This window comes from Oryzias latipes, chromosome 1, assembly GCF_053564925.1.
Source record: "Oryzias latipes strain Hd-rR chromosome 1, Olatipes_Hd-rR_3.1".
In the NCBI taxonomy this organism is placed as follows: Eukaryota; Metazoa; Chordata; class Actinopteri; order Beloniformes; family Adrianichthyidae; genus Oryzias; species Oryzias latipes.
In genome coordinates, this window is record NC_136237.1 from 1,556,054 (window position 1) to 1,577,114 (window position 21,061).

The 21,061-nt window shown below is 40.7% G+C and overlaps 3 long non-coding RNA genes across 4 annotated transcripts in view; 2 read left to right on the forward strand and 1 right to left on the reverse strand.

Annotated features, from left to right (window-relative positions):
• The window catches only part of LOC144992446 (uncharacterized), a 30,146-nt gene extending 12,041 nt beyond the window's left edge, over positions 1-18,105 (forward strand). Inside the window, exon 2 of the long non-coding RNA XR_013656413.1 lies at positions 16,142-18,105. This is a non-coding gene — a long non-coding RNA (uncharacterized LOC144992446). The remainder of the gene's footprint in view (positions 1-16,141) is intronic.
• LOC144992442 (uncharacterized) lies at positions 1,490-8,511 on the forward strand. Its single transcript, XR_013656408.1, has 2 exons — positions 1,490-7,378; positions 7,996-8,511. It is a non-coding gene; the product is annotated as an uncharacterized LOC144992442 (long non-coding RNA).
• On the reverse strand, positions 8,351-9,353 carry LOC144992440 (uncharacterized). Of its 2 annotated transcripts, none has more exons than XR_013656405.1 (3): positions 9,320-9,353; positions 8,825-8,939; positions 8,351-8,742 (listed from the first exon to the last, which is right to left on the reverse strand). It is a non-coding gene; the product is annotated as an uncharacterized LOC144992440 (long non-coding RNA). The 2 variants fall into 2 exon arrangements; XR_013656404.1 differs by lacking the exon at positions 9,320-9,353 and adding an exon at positions 9,120-9,215.
• Positions 18,106-21,061: the final 2,956 nt, after the last annotated feature.

Here is a 21,061-nt window from a genome sequence, read left to right on the forward strand (position 1 = left end):
ATATCACGCTTGATACAAAATGGCCGTCAAGCTGTAGGTCCTGTGGCCATCCCATAATAATTTCAAAACTTCCTTTGGATTTCACCAACCAGTGTGTTTTGGTTTTGTTCGTGGATTTAAAAACATCATTTTCAGCCCAGTAAGAGATTTTGGCCCCGTCATTTTATTTGATGGTTTCTCCTGCTGTGATGTCAATTTATGCTTTTAATGTTTTTGTTTGTTTTTTTGGAGGGGGGGGGGGGGTTATTTACTGTCCCCAAATTTAATATTCACTGGGTACCATGAGGGTGCAATTTTTGGTGAGTTTTTGAGATTGTAGCAGTGGTCGAATCTTTGCTCAAAGGTTCAGAAAGAAAGAAGAATTGTGAAAACAATCCGGACCTCCCCTCCAGGACGGGACAGAACAAGACCCCCCCCCAGATTGTTCATTTGAGAAATTCAAAGCATAACATTCATGCTTAAAAAAGATATGGCATCATCCATCTAATGTCAACTTTTTTGCAACAATTAAGTGCCATTAATTATAATCTGTGATCCTGGAGCTGATTATTTTCCTTAGCTGGCGTTTACCCGATACTCTGAAGTGTGCCGGTCAGCTCTACACCGAAATCTACAATTAGACAAGTGGTTTATAGGACTGAGGTTAAGAGGTACAGCTGACTCCATTAGTGCGAGCCATTTTTCCATGGGGAGTGGAAACATATTGTTTCCATAGCAGCAACTCTATTAGAACAGCATTAAGCGCACAATCATCTCCATTGTTTCAGAGAACAGAGGAACATTTCCAAGTCCCTGTGTTGGTGTCACAGTCCCACACAGCTTGTAACATCGCACACTTTTTCCTGAAAGAGCACAACACACCCGTTAACTATCATGGTATTTGGTCATAAGGCATTGATTTAACTATTACTTGTAGTATTTGGGTTCAAACTCAAACTCAGGATGACAGAAAAATAGAAACCAGCTGATATCTTGGCAGAAGCAGAAGGATGAAGTTTACATAAATCACTTGGTGTTTCTACTAAATTGGGCAGCACCGATTATCAAAGACATAATTGCAAACTTTCTTTCTCATAGCGGAGAAAAAAGCTAAAATAAAGAAGTCCAACTCTTTTAGCCACTGAACAAAAGCAGACAGAATTAAATCTGCTGTTTGGGGAAACATGTTTCTGGTCAAGCCTGGATTAGGATTGCCGAGCAGATAAACAGAAGTCAATAACATTGTAAAGCTAGATCATTATTAACTCATGATGGATGAAAGAACAAGATAAAGGCTCAAGATGTATGGTTTAATTCAGCAAAGTGCTCCATGTCCCACCAGCCTTAGTCCCTGGAGAAGAACAAGAAGGACTTAGTCTCTCAGGTGGACAGGGAGCTCCTTGGGTTCCCCAGCACAGAGATCTGCAACCCCAGGCCCCGGAGCCACTTTTGGCTCTTTTTCCTCTGTACATTATGGCTCTTTGGTTACAGAAAAACTAAAGTTTTTAGTTTTAAAAAGTCGCTATAAGTAAGCACGTAGTAAAGTAAAAACAAACTAAAGTCTCTCAACTTTATTCAATTCGTTCACAAACAGTTGAAGGACAGTACGAGTCACTCTGCGAGGTTCATGAGGTAGCTGAAGTCCAACAATCCTTTGTGCGGTGTAGTTTACCAAACTAAAACACTGACGGCTTTCTGAGTGCCGCATACCACAGAAAATCAATTTGAGGTCAGTCAGGTCAACCAGAATTCACACTCAAGGCAGAATAGATTATAAAGTGGATTTTCTTTATGCAGATGATGTTGTCCTGTTGGCTTCATCGAGCTGCATGGACCGCATCCATCGGGGCGGTTTGCAGCCGAGTGTGAAGCGGCTGGGATGAGGGTCAGCACCGCTAAGTCTGAGGTCATGGTTCTCGACTGGAGAAAGTTAGTTTGTCCTCTCTGGGTGGGTGGAGAGCTCCGGTCCCAGATGGAGGAGTTTAATAATCTTGGGGTCTTGTTCACGAGTGACGGAAGATCGGAGCGTGAGATCAACAGGCGGATTGGCGCAGCGTCCGCTGTCATGCGGTCGCTGTACCGGTCCGTTGTGGTGAAGAGAGAAAACATAATAGTTCTCTTTCAGGGACCTGACAGTTAATCACTTAGGAACAACTTAGAGCAACGTTAAACTAACAAGACCTAATCAGAGCAAACAGACTGAGCAAAAATAGATCAAGTTCTCCAACTACAAATAATCAAATATGAGCTGTTAAGTGGGCTTAACCTCACTGAGTTATTTGCTTTGCAGTCTTTGCACCAGTCTAATGTCACAGATTGGGATCTTACCCTTCTTTAATGAATTATTTCAGATTTTACAACATTATTTATCTGATTCAAAGTAAAGGCTCTTTATTTGATGAAGTCACCACAAAATAATTCTCTTTTGTGGTCACTGTGTCTTCTAATGTCAAAATGTTCAACATTTCCATTTGCTTAACCGTATGTTTGTGCTTTAGTTCAAGATTTAATCATCATATATTTTTCTAAATGATTTTACACATGGCTGCACAGTGGTGTAGTGGTTAATGCTCTTACCTCAGTGAGAAGGCTCTGGTTCAAATCCCAGCTGGGAGCTGAATGTGTAGAGTTAGCCCACGTGCACATATGTTTTCCCCGTGCATGATTGGGTATTGTCTGTTGTGTGCATGTGAGTGTGGCCCTGCAACAGACTGACAGCCTGTCCAGAGTGAACTCTGCCTTTAACCAACGGTAGTCGGCTCCATTTTAAACAGGAAGTACCTGCTGACTCCAAGAAGCCAAAATCCCACAGACTTCTACAGAGAAATAAAGAGCTTCCACTATAGGTCATTCTATTGGTCAGAAGAGCCATTCTGCATCTGATACCTTTTTGAACATCTTCTTGATAATATTCATTTTTTTCATGATATTTTTTCTGTTGTTCAAGTTATAAACTGATCAATCAGACGCCTCAATAAAAGTAGGTGGAGCCTGCTGGCCCCAACATTTTATTGACAGATTTCATGTAGCCCGCTTTCAAGTAGTGGAGGTGCGGCCTTCCAACAAGATCACTCTCAGCTGGCCAGAGTGGTTGCCATAGAAACACCAATTTAGACCAACTTCGCCCGGGGGGCGGTTGTTCCCTGCCTGTTCCCGTGTGGCGTTGGGGGAATTCCGGCTGCCGCTGCTGCTGCGGCAGGGGTCTGGGTGTGGGGGTGGCTGGGCGCTCCTCCTCCTTCTTTTCACATTCCACCATCCATTTTAGAAGAACATAAACACTCACCTGAGCACAGGTGTTAGCTCACCTTTGCACTAATAGTTTGCATGATTGAATGAATGAAAGATTTCACACTAGTTGGTTTAAAGGCATAAGTATGCGTTTGTGAACACTATCTGTTTTGTGTACATGTCGACAGGTGGACATTTTTTTGCAGCTAGCAGGTGTGTTGATAATATTTGAGTGTGTGTGGACAGGCCCCGCCCTTTTTGTACTACATTTGAACCTTACCGTAACGATAAACAACCAGTAAACCTGTCTGCTCTATGCTGCTTCATGGTCTTACCCCCCCCCCCCCTCTCACTATCACCCCCCTCTCTCTGACATCCCTCTCTCTTCTTCCCCTCTTTCCTTTTCCGTCCGGTCCAACACCAAAGATTTTCAGACATGATTGAAATTAATAAAGTTTGGCCTCAATTCCAAAAGGGGTTTATTCAGACATACCTTTGGTTTGTCTGAAGATTAATAACACCTCTTGTTAAAGTAAAATATGTCCAACACAAGAGGCCCTCAGCTCTCATCTGCCTGCCCAGCTGTTGGACAGGACAAGTTTAGAAAGAAAAAAAAAAAATAACTTAGACCAACTCACTGCTGACTGAAAACGTTTGGATCCAACACGGCGACGTTCGCATCTTATAAAAATGGCCGCTGAATTGACTTGAAGCCAGCATTCAAACAATCTGTCCTACCTTATTAGATGTTCCTACTTGAAACACGAAACGTTAGTTATGACCATCCAAATGTCCTGAATCATCAGATAATCCTACATGTGAACAAACGCATCGTTCTGATGGTGGGTCATAAACACAGCAGGGTAGGACAGGGTTAAGATGTACGTATGTAGTGTGCTGTCGTGTGTAGGTAGAGGGTGTGAGGAATGTGTGCAGCTGTCATGAATGAGCTGTATGGAGAAGCATCAGCATGGAAAATAAAACAGAAATAATCCAGAAGATCTGCAGCAGATCCGTGTTTTTAGTGTCACCACCACAAACGTTTCTAAATCTGAGAGGTCTTGTAATCCCAACTCTGCGAGTGCAGCGCGTAAAATGAAATCACGCTGTAATTTACGATGGAGCCCCTCAGCCAGGGTTTAATCCATTTTCCACTCAGCGCACAGTTATGGCGCGGTGTGAAACCAATTTAGGAATCCCAGAAGTTGAGCAGTGAACCAAAAGTTCAGAGCTAATTGACAGTGTAGCATTGCAGTAGTTGATTACAATTTAAGTAATCAAAAGTCACAAAAGTGCCCAAAACATTGTAGTGACACATGATCCAAGAGGTGGTATAGATTTATGGATGGTCTTCCAGAACTGAAAATGATTACGTCATTTCAGTCCGTACATGCTCAGTGAGTGTTAGATTCATAGAACACCAGAAGTAGACGTCAAACGGTTGGCTCCGGCAGTCCCATGACCCGAAAGGAATTCAGCGGGTCCTGAAGATGGATGGATGAATACTTTTATGATGAATAATTCTACCACATAATCTTATGTTAATTAATTACCAAAAAAGGTTTTAATGTTATATAAAATATGGCGTTCCAGTACCTTAAAGCCTTTTTAATCGGCTCCTCGTTCTTTACGCCGTCGTTTTCCCGCTTTGGCAGTAATCTCAGGGATTTGCATCAACTCCTTTTTCTTTTCTTTGATGGCAAAACATGCAAAAAAGTTCAAAAAACACAATCTTGACAACCGTCCAGAGCTGCAAATCATGATAAATGTAATTGTTGCATACTTAAGGGTAAAATTGTTGGAGTTAAGAAAATCCCTTCCATGTGGCGTGTTTCACACAAACACACACACAAACACACACGCACATAGACTAAACGTGTGCTGAGCGTTGCACATGGTAGCCAGCAGGATGGCGCTCAGGCTTCAGTCCGTTTGTTTGATCACTAAACAAACGCTCTCATTTTTACGTCTCTACTGTGTTCTGTTCAGTCAGCGCCTAATGACTGGATCAGCTCACTCAAAGCTCAGAATTCTGCTCTATTAGCTGTTTTCTCCTTTCTTTTTGTTTTTCATCTTTTATAACTATTCAAAATGATATTTGTTCACATGAATGAATAGGCCTGATTTTTGGTGAATTATTTTCCACTTAAATCCCAGTGAACTTGGCTTTGTGTGAAATGATGATAAATGGTCTGTGAAGGCTGAGGCCACTCCACAACGGGCTTTTGGATTAATGGAAACATTATTTACAAGTCAGAGTTGATTGATTTAAAAAAAAAGAAAAAACAGAATTTTTGCTTCAATGCGTTGATGATGTGAAGGGACAACAGTTTCTTTTTGAGAACTTGCAACTTTGCAACTTGGTCCAGAGCTAAATTTATAAACGAATAAAATGTCTTTTCTTCAGCGACTCAGATGAAAGCTTTCTACAAAACTAGGATGTCAAATACTTTGCTGAATTACTGTTTGATAACAAAAGGATCCATTCTAGCTCTCTCCTGTTCCCATGGGTATGCCCCCTTTTCAGAGGTAAGGCTTGCTCTCATTACATCAGCATCCAGAGGAGCTTTGTTCCCCTTTCTGCCCCAGATGCAGTCTAAGTGGAAATTAATTTGAGTTTCTGTGGGGCAGACAGGACATTGTCATTGGATCAGACAAGCTGTGACTGGCAGCTCACCATTAAGTGGGCTAAACTCCACCTCTGACCCCACAGAAACAACAAATATCCCCACTAGTCCCTGATATCTGCTGCTAAGAGCTTGTCAATAGTCATGATGAGCACACAGTTTGTTTGACTATGTATGTGTGTGTGTGTGTTTGTGTGTGTGTGTGTGTGTATGTGGGAGCGGAAAGCAGTGTCAGACGGAAATGTAGTGACGACCAACGTTTGGAATTAAAAATAAATCCTAATTTTGCTGTGGATTCCATCAAACTTTGTGGGTTTCTTCACAAATATTTTAGATCAAATTTATGTTTGATTCGGTTGTCAATTTAATCAGAACTAAAATGTTTTTGATGTTTTTAACACATTCTTCTTCCATTTTTCTGATGATGGAGGATATGTAGAAAGAAAATTAAGCTCAAAATTGCATTACTGAATGTTTCTTCATTCAAATCAGTTTGAGCAGATAAAAAAGGCAGTTAGAAAAAGATCATATTTGTGACATAGAAAATACGCTGGGTGGGGCCAGCAGCTTCCTGCTCCGCCCGATTCTGATGTATCCACCTGCAGACAAACAGATCCACGAACGTCTTTGTTTTCCTGGTCTGAGCTGGAATCTGGATCAGAACTGGACGGATGGAAAACTAAGATATTGCTGCCATTTTTGTTGCCTATGTTAGGTTGGGGGTGCGAGTGGCTGTAAGCTAGCGGGAGAGAGTGTAAACAAAGGTATGATGGGTACGGTGGCCCTGAAGTGCAAACCATTCAACAAATCACTCGATACAAAAACATTTTTAAGATCACAACAACAATTTAAAAAGCAGTATTATATTTTAGAAAACAAAACAAAATTTCAGAAACCAAAACTAAAAAAAACAAAAATGAAAAAAAAAATCATTTCAGACAAGGAAATTAATTTCCAGAAAAAAAGAAACATTAAAAAATGAAAACATTTCAGAAAACAAAATTAATTTCCAGAAAACAAAATGAAATATTAAAAAATGAAAAACACTTCCAAACCGGAAGAGGCAGGTACTATGGGACAACGCTGATTGGATGATGATGTTTGTCAATCATTTGAACTGAAAAGTATTTTAAATGAAGCGATGCAGGATTTTATCGTCCAAACAACAATGTACCACAATAATCCACGTATTTCCCATTTACATATCAAATCAAAAATGCAGCAAACAGATAATGAAGGTTTAAATTCTTTTTTGAATATTTCGTCTGAAGCAGAACGGTCACCCGGAAGTAGTTTGTGTGGATGACGTTTGTTCTACAGGTAAACAATGAAAGGGAAAGACGATAAAACGTTAACTTAAACTTTAATCTTTGAATATTTAGCGGATGTGATGACAGAACGCACACAGAAATATCAACACCAACCAGGTTTACAAATGTTTCGAAATGTCTGTGAGAGGATTCTGTCTGAAGCAGCAGCTGCGAAGAAACGTGTGTTAAAGACGGCGCACATCAGGAAATGCAGTCCCGCCATCCACAGATAAGGTATGGAGGCACATTAGTATGATCTAATTAATGTAGCGTTAAACGTGATTTCTAGGTGGGTGTTTACAGACGGATCCAAGAACCTTCAGTCATACGTTAATGACAGGTTACCTCATCACCTGGAGAGGGGGGGTCACGTGGGCAGGATTCTCAGACAGGTTTACCAGCAGCATAAATCAGCAAAGCTGTCAGGTAAACTGCAGCAGTTTGTGTCTCAGAATAACATTTATGAATGCTTCTTATTCACACTATTAAGATCTGTGACTTTAGAATGTGTCAGAAACATGACAGTAAATGACTGGATGTGCACATCATCAGACATGTACAGGTGTGTAACTAACGGTGGCAAAGTCTGTAGTCTAAAAAAATCTTTAAAAAAAAACATTTTAGTCTTTCAGGCAGAGGAGGAATACCAAATTGTTTTAGAATGTATTTTTATAAGACAGAAATAATGTATTTTATTCTGAGTTTGGTGTTTTGACCCCTCCCTAATGAATTTCTGGTTTAACCCATTTTCTCCTCATTTTGATGAACTCAACTTTTTCCTGAATGAAAGATGAACGGCAGCTGATGTTTTTCTGTCAGGGATTTTTAATTTATTAATTTATTTCTGTCAGGGATTTCAATGGAGCTGGAGTCCAGTGCAGAGGAAGCTGCAAGCATGTACGAGCAGGAACTGGGCTCCCTTACCTGTGCATCTTCCTCTGGATGTGATGCTGAGCAGCAATGTGGACAAACCTTCCCTCACATGACTCTTTTTGATATAGTTGTTAAGCACAAACAGACTTTCCCAGATGCATTTTTTCCTCTAATAAATGTGACTGACAGGTACGCTGAGTAAATGCTGAATGTAAACGGAACATTTGATTGACTGCATGAAGAAGCCCATAAAGGAAAATCCACAACCGTTTCTTTGTTTCTGTTATTGAATAACATATTCATGTTAAGTTTTCAATAAATATACTGCATTGCTATGAAACAAATTTGTTTATTTTCATATCCATTATTACAATCCTCACGTCAGCATTCAGTTTTTTCATTGACAAAAAAACATTTCTAAACAACAGCTTTGAAAATCAAACATCATCTTTGTTAATAAAGCTTTAAAACCTAAAATGGTAAACATGGAAAAACTCCTAAATGAAGCAAGTCTAATATGAACATTTTAAACTGGAGTTTTGCTTAAAGGAACATTAAGTTGTTTGGAGTTGTACAAGTGTTTGATGCGGTTCCTCATAGATGTGATTTCCAGATCATCAGCCCGACGCTAAAGCCAGGAATTGTGCTTCGTTTTTCACTCCCCACTGCATCATTTACAACTAATCAGGCTTATGCAGCAGGTTAAAGACGTTTTTTTAAAGGACCTGCAATTTAAAAAAAAAAAATTAGATATTAAGGTTAAATAATATTTATTGATTACATTGCACATAAATCATGGTGACTTGCCTGTACACTGCACAATGATATGAATGACTTTAGTCTTTTTTAATTCCCATGTAGAGCTGCCATCTGTTCTTCTGCAGCACAAACCTTTCTGGAACTTCGCTTTGAGAAACTTCACCTGCAGAAATATCACATGTTAATTCAATTAAGTATATAAACTTTTAAAGTTAATTTTTAAGTGTCATTTCATGGCTCAAAAATATACAATGCACTTAGTTTAATATTATTTCCCATAATAACTTGTTTACTGATTTCAATCTTAAAGTACATTATAGCAACACTGATGCCATATAATTACTGTATAAATCCCAGAATCAGGCTGGCTCGGAGCTTTTTCTCTCCTGTTGTCACCGAAAACGGGAACGGCTATCATGTGAAGACAGTTCGTCTCCATAAACAATTATCTTTTCAAAGCAGCACTTTTATTTAACATCCTCAAATTAACATCCTTAGAGACATGTGACTGAAAAAAGAAAAGATCACAGAATCGATTCTTACCTGAAGATGATTGACAGCGTGAACCTCGCAGCCCACAGAGAAGCAGAGGTTTGAATGAGGAAACCTGTGGCAGAGAGGGACTGTGAGACAGAGGAGCTGACACTACCGGAGGGACTGAGCCGGGAGTTTATTGTGGTGATGAACAGACTGACAGGTGGAGTTAGACAGGAGGTTCAGGGGACCGTGATGTTTGCAGATGACACTGTCATTAGTGGTGATAGCAAATGAAGAGAAATCTTGAAACAGGGAAGTAGACATGAAGCCAACCTCCAACAAGGCAGAGTTCATGTGTGTAAATGAGAGGGACCCGATGGGAAACGATGAGGTTAAAGGAAGTGGAAGTGAAGGAGGTGGGAGATTTTTTTGTTCTTTGTCCAGCAGCTGAGCAAACAGACTCTGAAAGCCTCTTATTTTGGACAGATGTACGTTTACATTGGAGGGCTGTCATATAGTTAACAGGCAAACCAGGTACATTTTGGGATAAGTCCCTTTTAGATTCACATTCAACTTTATAAGTATTGTTAATAATGTGATAATGAATAGAGACAGAAAACACATGAAAACGAGAAGAAAGAGAGTAAGGAGGGGAAGGGGTGAAGGGTAGATGGTACAGAGAAACTCAAACAATCAATATTCCTGACAAAAAGAAAGAATGTCCTGCCGGGACTGTAGACTTTAGAGGAGATGGTGAAAATACAGTAACTGATGGAGAAAGAGAGAATGAAAGGAAAGGTGGAACCATAGAAGGGCCAGTGATGCTCCTGAGTTGGATGTGATAAAAACAGAAGGCAGAGCGGAAGTTTCTGACATTCTTATTAGAAAACGTTAAGAGGGGTAGCTGACAGGAGACAATGAATTCTCAAGCTCAGAAAAACAAGTCTATTCAGAATCCAGAAGAATAAAAAAAAAAAACAAGCTGTGAAAAAAGTAGATGTTTACATACTACATGTGTAACAGATCTATTAAGAACACTTTACATCACTTCTACTTCTTGTTGTTGACTATCAGAGCTCTTTTAATTGTTTTTTTTTTTGCAATAATCAGTCTCAGTAGCTTTCATTCATGTTAATAGAAATGATTACATCACTTCAGAATCTTGAGAACGCCAAACCCTCAGGGCCGTGTCAAATCAAATTGAATCAAATCAAACTTTATTTAAATAGCACTTTTCACATAGAACTTAACACAAAGTGAGTAACACCAGCACAAAAACATAAACAACCACGACAATATAAAACTTAATATAAAGCTACCATTCCCATCCCCACCCCCGACCCAAACACAGAACCCCTAATCCCATTCATGCCTCCCACCCCTTAAACAGCCACATTATCCATATTGCATGGAAAATTGTTTATACTTGAAAATACACAGAAAAAGTGAGAGAAGTGAGTGAAATTTTTACATATGTATCCGTATGGACCACGTTAAAACAAAGAAGTACGGGATTATTGTGCTGTTTATGTGCAATTCATTATTGGTTCGTGCATCCATTACGTAGTTTAAATGAGATATGTGCGCCGTATACGTGATATAAAAGTTATACATCAGTGGTTCATGCATGAAAAATTTGTTAGACAGACATGGAAGGGTCGTGGAAAGACACAATATTTGTGTGTGCATCTTACAAAAATCACGCGCAATTGTGAAAGATTTACGTAATAATTACGTGTAAACTCCGTAAAATACATGTAATTTGCGTCATTCTCAACCAACCAAAAATTTAAACAGCTAAAGACCGAATTCACGTAAAGACCCATCGGATGAAACCGTCAACGCACATCTGTGCACATCGACGAATGACGAACACAAGAAGTGCTCATGAATTACCCAGATCACGCATGGATCAGGATAGACTGAGATTTCGTACACGGAAAATGCGGTATATGTAGGTAGCGGTCTTCCCATGCATTAGGAAGACTACGCTGTGTCCATCAGCAGTTTTGACCAGTTGACAATGTTATGAAGTCATGTGTGGAAGTAACCCCCCACTCCCCACCCCCGCTGCCTCTACATCTATCTCCCTTTCAGCTCAATGGATCTCAGTCAAGTGTTAATCCTTCTTGTTCAGGTTCACTTAAGCCTGGAATTCTCCTGTCAGATCAACAAGAAAGGAGTCCCTTCTGTCCTCTGAGACAGCTAAAAGCCTGCCTTTTTTAAGGAGGGTAGGGGGTCTCATAAACCTGTCGAACCCAATGGTATCTTTTTACCCAGATATCTGCTCCCAGTGCAAAGCATTCCTGTAGACTCCTAAATGGTGGTCCATCGGTGACCCCTCATCCCCAGGATCATCCGAGGTTTACCAGCGTCCAATAAAACCGTGGCTGTGGTTCGGAAGTGCTTTAGGTCAACGGACCCCCACCGCCACACACACAGCTCTGTCTGTAAAATCTTTCATCTCATTTAGAATCAGGTTTTATTATTTTATTGCAGGAATAAAAATTAAAGGGAAATTCATATGGTGCAGTGGGAAAAACCCATAAGGCCTCTTTACAGACTCCAGCTAATATTTTTGCATAAAGATTATAATGAACTGAACTGAGTGAAGTAGCCTCAGACTTACATGAGGAATTCACACCACAAGGCAAAAGTTCAATGTTTTAAATCACTGAGTAATTGTAAATCAAACTTAATAAAGTACTTTTCATACATGTATAACACAAAGTGACTTTTTAGAGATGCAGAATTTTCCTACATTGAAAATAACTATTCCTTAGTTTTGCTGCCCTTTCACCTACATTCCTCTTTCTTTAACCTTTAAGTGCTTCTGCAGCTTCTTTTCCTACGCCCCTCAAATTCGCACGTTGATGCTTGTCCAACAATGTCTTTATAAACTTGACACTCCCATCGTGTGTGGGAGGAGCTACTGTCCAAAGATTTTATCCTCATCGCTACATGGAAGCATTGACTTACTTAATTACAGTCAATGCATGGTAGACACGGATGATGCTGAGACATCAGGTTGGTTTATTTTAAAGAGCTCTCCAAGGGCATAGGTGATCATGTCTCCATGTCTGGGTTCATGACATCATTCAGAAACTCTACCGTGAGCTTCACCATCTACTGAGGGAGCTGCAGCTGAATGACGGCGCTTTCAGCGGTACTTCTGTCTCTGTGACCCAGTTTGACGACTTGCCGTCCCGCATTAGAATAAAATGACTGGAACGTAAACCTGCGCTCTGAGCACCAGCCCCTCCCAATCCACGAAAACGAGTGGGCTCTCCCATTGTGATGTAACAAAGTGAGGAACCGCCCCTTCCAGGAAAAGTCTACCAGCTCCACCCCCAGGTTAGCAGACACGCCCACTTTCTCAGTGGAGCTAGCGGTGATCGGCTAAACGCTTTCCTTTTCTACGCACAATATGTACAACCATCTTTGCAAAATTTCGGATGTTGTTTGTTTCCGTGGGAGAAACGCAGACACGACTCTAGGACGATGTCATAAAATGGGTGGTACATACAAGGACAGAAAGGCGGAGCCTCAGAGATCGAGTCGTCTCACCTCCGGGTAGGAAAATGAGCTGCGAAAGTAAGTGATAGAAAATGGTTCTTTAGAGTGGCTAAGGTAATATATGACCATATCTATGGATAAAGTTTACTCTGTGAGGCTAAAGAAAAGCAGGATATGGACCTTTGAGAACCAGCGTTAAGCAGCTCTGCTTTACAAATTGTACTTGGACATGAGGTTAGGAACAGAAGCACCGAAATCCATTTATTTTATCATAACTGTTCTATATGGCAGCTCTCCACTAGCTGTAATTTTCATACCAACAATATTAATGTGACATTGAAAGGCTGATTGCAGCTACAAGACTCCACCCTTGACCTGGATTTGTAAGAATTGACTTTGATAGACTCAGACTTCCACTTGTAGCCACAAAGATCGAAGCAGCTAAGGTTTACATCTCTGACTCTGCTCAAGTGTGTTTTCTATGAAAAGCATTTCAATGGAGGAATGAAGATTGAGGGAATTTAAAAAAACTAAAAACAAGCTGTCTCAAAGTGAGAATTTACAGCTGCAGTGAAAGAAAGAACAGAACAGTGAAGCGTTTCCACAGCACTTAGTTGTGGGGAAACTGCTTAATTCTCTGGCCCAAAGTCAAGTCAAACTGTTTTGGGAATGTGTTGAAGTGTATTCCGTAAGAGACAACCAAGGATGTTTATTCTGCTAAAAGACGGACGTTTGGGTCTGACTGCAGAGCAGAAATCGGTTTTCTGATTGCTTTTAGGGTTTTTACTTTCACAGACTCTTTATTTATGTCACTCTCTGTTTTACGTCCTGCAGAGCTCGGCCTTTACAGCTTCTGACCTTTAGCTGCTGGTATTGTCTGTCACACCAACATGTGGCTTTCTTACCTGCACATCCACAAATTGAAGGTGACACTTTTAGACGGTCCAGCTGAGCGTGTCATGGGTGTCCATAAAAAAGTGTTTGGGGTCAGAGCCACAGGTTTAGAACCCTAATAATGTTTTACGTGATACACATAGACGCACAGCAAAAATCAACATGTTAACATAAATCAGACTTCCAGCTTCTGAGTCCATTTTGTGCTTCAAGCTGTTCATGACTGTGATTTTATTCTTGACATCCCAGTTAAAGTTTATAGCAGTTGTTACTTTTTAAACAGTTTATGCTAGGAGACTCGCACTTTACATAAAAGTACATTTTATATCTCTTTACAATTAGTTTTAATGTGCTTGAATTTATAAAATTAATGTGTAAACTGATTGGACAGAACTATTTCTGTTTTAGAAATAGTTCAATCTAAACCTTAATAGATTTAATAGTACTGATTAGTTAATGGTTAATACTTAATAATACTTAATAGTGAAATCTGAATCGTTTAAATCTTCAATTTTGCTAAATAAATGAGAAACCATGTTTTTTCACTGTTTTCGTGCTTTTTCATTTATATACTTGAAACACAATTATATCAAATAGTTAATGTGTCCGTCTGGCGGAGCAGATATAGGTGCAGACAGACAGACAGAGATGCATTAATTGTCCACTGGGGAAAGTTGTTTTCTTATTAAAACATTTCTTCATAAGCTACAGAATTATGGTATTTATGCATATGCCTTTAGTTTGTTTTATTTTTGGTAAAACAATGTATGGCGTATGTCTCAACCATTCAGAAAGCAACCAGAAATTACATTTGCGCTGATCAATTTCCCATTTCCACGTGGATTATTACCGACATCTGCAGCTTGTCAGATGTAATTAAATGGAGGGAAATAAAATGCCCCATCACAATGCGTAATGACGCACAATGGCTGATCTTGTGCTCTTAGAAGATGTGGCAAATGGAAGAATTCGGAGTGAACGCATCTTTAGACAGCAAGAAGACTTGCTGGAAAACGAGGACGAGTGGCTTATGAGCCGGTTCCCACTTCCTCGAGCCGTACTGTTGGAGCTATTGGGGGGGTGTCACCCAGTGCATCTTGCGCGTCGTGTCCCCCTCCGCCTCAGTCACCACTCCACTTAAAAGGGATTCCCCAATAATTGCCGCCAGTCTCTCATCAAGAGAGACTGGCGCGGTCAAGAGAGACGTAAGAACATATCTTTATGTTGTGGCGCCTACATCATTTAAAAGGCAATACTGTAGATTAAGTTGAAATAATTAAATGGATCCAATCAACCCCTCCAAATAACTTAGATTAAATGTGTTAAGGAGTAGCAAAGTCTTGAAAGGTTAATTTTTATACGTATTTTACCTCCATCCATGCTTCTTCAGAAACAGCTGAATTTCTGTGGGAGTTGCTGGAGCCTATCCCAGCTGTTGGGTGAAGGTGGTGTACGCCCTGACAGACATCACAGGGCCACACAACCACACACACTCACATTGAATGAATGACCATTTGAAATCAGTCATTCACCAACGAAGCAGGTTTTGGGAGGAAGCTGGAGAACGCGCAGAAAACCCACACATGCACGTGGAGAACATGCAAATTCCACACAGACTTCTCACTGTGAGGTGAGAGTGCTAACCGCTACACCACCGTACAACCCGTATGTTTCCTGATAAAATAAAATGTACTGCTTTTCTTTTTTTTTAAAGTAACTACTGACTAGAAGCTACATATCTGAAACAATTGTCAAATATTTCCGAGCATATTAATTCTTCACAATGCAGTAAATGTTTCATGTCAGGCTTTAGTTCTAGCTACGGACTAAGAGTGGGGATCCAGGCCAGCCTGAGAACTTCAGAGGAACCAAGTCTTACTGTAGAAGCTCAGTGTGAGGTCGGAGCAGATTGATCAGCAGCTGGTGTTGAAATAGGACAGCCTTACTTTGAGCTCAGCTCTGGAGTGGAAACAAAGACTTTGTTCCAGCAGGTTAGCTTCAATTCACGGTTTGAATGATGTTGGTGCGCTCAGTCAGGCTAACTTATTCTGTGGACAGCTGTAAAAATAACTAGTGGCCCTCACTGAGGGACTATTTATTTCCAATGAAATTCACTTTTCCTTGGAAACCGCTGTGGGTATGCAGAGATGAAACAGAGTCCGCGGACATTAGGCATGCGTTCACTTGTGGCTTTTATTTTTATGTCGTTTTACAAATGAATGCAATAACTGGAGACATTAAACAAGAACAGGCAGGGAGAGGAATCCAAATACAAAGTAAATTTGATACTTAAAGACTTGAGCAATACTTGAACTGTCAACCTGTAACTTGCAGTTATACTTTTTTTTATATGAGCTGTTGGACGAGATTCAGCAAGAACCTTTTTCTTGATGTTGCAACTATATTTTCATTTAAAACAATGTTTGAAGAAATGTGATTTTGAAAATGAAGCCAATTTTGTTTTTTTTGGTTCTGCAGTTTTGAGAGGCTACACCAGGGGTCCCCAAATCCAGGTCTCTAGGGCCGGTGTCCTGCCGGTTTTCCAGAAACCCTGCCTTATTTGCTGCTGATTACCTGGATCAGGTGTTTTAACCAGTAAAGAGCTTCAATGGCAGATTGGTTGAAAAACATGGAGGACCCTTGGGGTACACCTTCATCAGCTCAGTGGCCTTGTGGTTAGAGTGTCCACCCTGTAATTGGAAGGCCGTGTGTTCAAACCCAGACTGAGTCATACCAAAGACTTTAAAAATGGGACCCAATGCCTCCCTGCTTGACTATCAACATCTAGGGGTTGGATTGGGGGGGTTAAGCAGTGTTTTTCAACCAGTGTGCCGCGGCACACTAGTGTGCCGTGGGAGATGGTCAAGTGCGCCGTGAGAAATTGCCCTCATTAACTGATCTAAAAGCAATTACCATCTCCAGGAAATCAGCTCTTTTTTCATCCAAACAGGCCCTGATAAAACACTGAGAAGTTAAGAATATGAAATATCATAAAATTATTTTTTCTTTGTGTTTATATGATTCTATTAAAGACATTTTGATAAGAATAACGGGATACCGCGATTTAGCTGCAGCTATAACTGTGTAAGGAAAAGTCCCGCCCCTTTAACTGTCTCCACCAATCATTCTTGAAGGCTTAATCACATGTCATCAGTCTGACCAATCAGAAGTGGTTAAAGTATTCACTTCCTTGTTTCGATTTAGCGCAAAAAAGTCTCTCTGTTCTAACAAAAATACCAGCTAAAGCTCGTCTTTAGCGGTGTAGTTTTCCACAGAATCTGGGATCAGACTGGAACAAGTGAACAAAACCATGAAGCTCAAAGACGCTGGTCTTTCTGCGGTCGGCGGATTACGGGCACTACATCTCCCATGATGCAGTAAAGTGACTGTCTTAGCGCACAATGAGTCTCTCCTCTTAACGTCTTAAAACAACGAACACACATCAAACAGTTTTTGAATCTTTTGACTTAATTTTTAATACATCTTTTAGAAAAAACAGCTGCAGCTTCCAGCGTTTTCTGCAACAACTATCACCAAAATGCATATGAGATTGCAGAGCGGCTGGAAATCAATACAGACTGAGCTTTTTCTTTTTTTTTTAAATGTATCTATTTTTTTGGATGTTGGTGTGCCGCGGGATTTTTGTCAAGGTTAAAGTGTGCCGTGGCTCAAAAAAGGTTGAAAAACACTGGGTTAAGCCACCAAATGGTTTTGTCTACAGCTCACCGCTCCCCCAGGGGATTGGTCAAATGCCACACCCATGTGTGTGACAGATAGTGGGACTTTGGACTTCAAAGGTTCCGGACGAGTGGACTGTTTGAAAAGTCCAGAACCTTGAGTTTGGTCTGACGTCTATCAGACATTTCTGTTCCGAACAAAAGCTTGTTAGCAATATCACATGACTAAAGATCTCTTCAGTCATTGGCCAGAAAAGACGAGTGCAGGGCAAAGAGAGAAAGATTTATGGAAGTCCTGCGCTTGTTCACCAACAAGGAACATACAGTAGTTGACTGATTCAAACTTTATATTTCTCTCATCAGTTCTGAACATCTGTTCCATCTGTTCAGCACTTTTTACTTTGGTCCAGTGGAGGCGTGCTGCGAGGCGGTTACCGAGGACACGACGGCTAAGAAGATACGCCAATGAGTGTTTCTGACCGATAGCGTGTTGAGAAAACAGTGAGAAGCAAGGTGTGTCACGTTGAAAGTGACTTGCGGTGTCTCATCGTCATGGCGGCTACATTCCTACTCTGTTTAAATCCCATAATGCCCGGCAACGGTAGCCGTGTTGGTCCAGTTTTTCCGCTCCGAGAATAGAGTCTATTCAGACGAAGAAGAACCCAAGATCAGTCCAATTGGAAACAAACCGAAAGGAGCTCCAAAGATGAGACCAGGAATTTGTTCTGGATTATTGAGGCAAATAAAGCGTGTGTTTAGACTAGACACATTTGATTCTTAGTCTTTTACAGAGTCAAAATGTCACAAATTTAAATGAAAACACCTCGTGATAGGAGGTTCCACAGCGAGTATCGGGTTGGATTAAAAAGTGATTCATTAGATTATTTACAAGTCATAATTCATTCATTATTCAAAGGATGACAGCACATACACAGCAACAGAAGTTTACAAACTGTGTGATTCTGTCAGCATTTAAACAGATTGTAGCTGCTTCCATAGTATGGATTTCACCGTAATGATGTATAGTACAATTAAAATAATTACAACACTTTTCATGCCAGAGTTTCAAAGCAGGTCCAATTACACCGAAAAGTATTAAATAATTAATACTCATTTTATTCAACCAGATGGATCAGTCTAAGGTAAGCAGGTAATCAAATCGAATTAAAAACAACAACATTTGGACTGAGGTACAGTAGGTTTATTTGACTATAAGGTTAAGTCGACCAATCACAGCAGACAACACACATGTGATGCATGTGATCAACCATCATTCCAGTCCAATGTGTGGACAGACTTTGAATAAAGTCATGTGACCATCCAGTGTCTAGAATGTTCTAAGAATGTTCCCTTTGGATTCTTTGGATGTGGAAAAGCAGGAATTTCTGTCTGAGTCTCACTGCTGGAAATTTGGATGAAGATGATCTGGATCCACTTTAGGTCATAGGATCTGGATCCACTTAAGGGCAGAGGATCGAATCGTTCAGAATGAACAAGAATCTACTACGAATCGCATCGTCAACCACAAAATATGATTTGAATTATTGATTATATTAATTGTTGCACCCCATAATAAAAATCCACGTGTTCCAATACAAATGTGTTTAAAATCAGTGAAATCCAGGTTTGTTTCTGCATCTTCAGTGTTTTCCATGAATGTGGCTTTAATCTGTGTGATCAGACTTTGTTTGCATAAATAAATGAAGGAAGCAGTGGAGCCTGCAGGAACCACCAGTATCTGAAAGAAGCGAGGTGCCGTTTCCTTTGCCGTCCATTTGTCTTGGGATAAACCCCGATGACCCCAGCAGGATCAGTTACATCCCAAAGATCCACAGACACTGCAGATGTAATTGTCACAAGTCGTACAAACAAGGAGTTCAGAAACAGTTTGTAACTTATACCAAACATCATAAAATGATGCACAAAAAATCTACTTAAAAACCCTGATGATGGTCAACTCTGTACTGTTCTTCCATAGTTTTAAACTAAATCCAGCATAGGTTGTGTTGTAGTCTTGCATAAACTCATAAAAACTTTATTTCATATAGAGCAGAGCATCTAATGTGCCTGAAGTTTATCGTGGAACTTTATCAACTGTGATCACAGTAACGCTAATTACTGATCAGAGGAACTTTTTTCAACATTTTTAAAGATCTTTAATGATTATTCTGCTGCAGAACCGGCCGCTGGAACCGCAGCACTTCAGCTGTCAGACAGACAAAGTTCCTCCTGACACTTTCCCTGCTCGTTTATGCTCAGCACTGACCTTCAGCTCTCGCTAAGTGGAGCGTAAGCTCATCTAAAGGTTGTTTGGTGTGTGTCTGACCCTGCAGGGCGGTGGACTCCCTTTAGGTCCACTCCTATCAATGAGAGCTGCTCTGACTCTTATCTGTTTGGTGATAAGATGAGGAGAGCAACAAAGTGAGAAAGTTAGATACAGAACCAGAAAACCAACAAGATGAGAGAACGCAGGGCGGCAGTGTCTCAGGCAGCTCAGCAGGTCGTGCAGTGAGAGAAGGGTCAGCAGTTCGATCCCCGCGGTCAACTTTCACTGTGACACTTCTCCTCACCCTCCCTGCCTGGAAAAAAAATAAAACTTTTTAGGAAGAAAGAAAGACTCGTTCTAGTGCTGGAGGATGGATCTACTGCTGTTTTGTAAATATCTTACAAAGATCTCACAAGAGGAGTTTCTTCACAACAGAAACGCACATTTGAAGGGAATGCAGACCAGCCTGTGTTTGTCTAACCCTTGTGCTATCCTATGACCCCCCCCCCCCTTCCATTGAGGTGTTCTCCCTACCATGACAAAGGTGGATAAAGGTGGAAAGATTTCATGTAATCCATGGACACCAGTGAAGATCACAAATCATTGAAGAAAAAAGGTTCAGAGCACTGTCTAGTGGGTCTAGATGACCCTACTCCTAATGTTAAAGTGCCTAGGATAGCACAAGGGTTAACTAAGACCCCAAAATCGAGTTTTTTTCTGCTCATTCTTTACTTGACTCGTGTGTTCAGGACCTTAGAAATGTGGCTTTTTGTTCCTCGGACAGTGAAAGTTTTATCATTTCATTAATTTGTCTCAATCTAGGCCCTTTGTGTGTCCTTATGTTTTGTCATGTTTCATTTAGTCAAGTTTTAATTGTATGGTTGTGGAATTTTGTTGTGTTTTTGTCATGTGTAGCCTCGCAGAATTCCCAGATTTGGATTTGTGTGGAGACAGGACCACAGTTCAGAATGGAGCAGAAAGAGTTTATTTAATGGGGGCAATATTCGAGGAGTCTGTTGCTCTGTCCATCCGTTGGAGCCAGGAGCCTCTGTCTATAAAGTAAAAACAGAAAAACCCAACAAGTCCATAAAAAAAGCTAAAACACCAGGCTCAACAAAACCCACTAAAAACACACAATTAGTAAAAAAATAAATAGCATGCAATTGGTTAAAATGTGGCTCTGGCGACTATACAAAAAAGTCTCTTGGGTAATCCGTAAAAAACAGATAAAAACAGCAGAGGGGTACTTAGCTCGAAGAGGGGCGGGTCACAACCACACCCCTCTGCGTTCCAACGTCACTTCCCCCTCTGAACGCTGTCTGGCTCCTGGCTCAGCTGCTCCTGCGGTGCTGGTCGGCGCTCATCTATCCTCCCGGCAGGGCGTCTCCCTCAAGGTGTCTCCCGGCGCCACTTCACCCGGAGATGCTTCACTCCAAGCGCGTTCTTCCGCTGTCG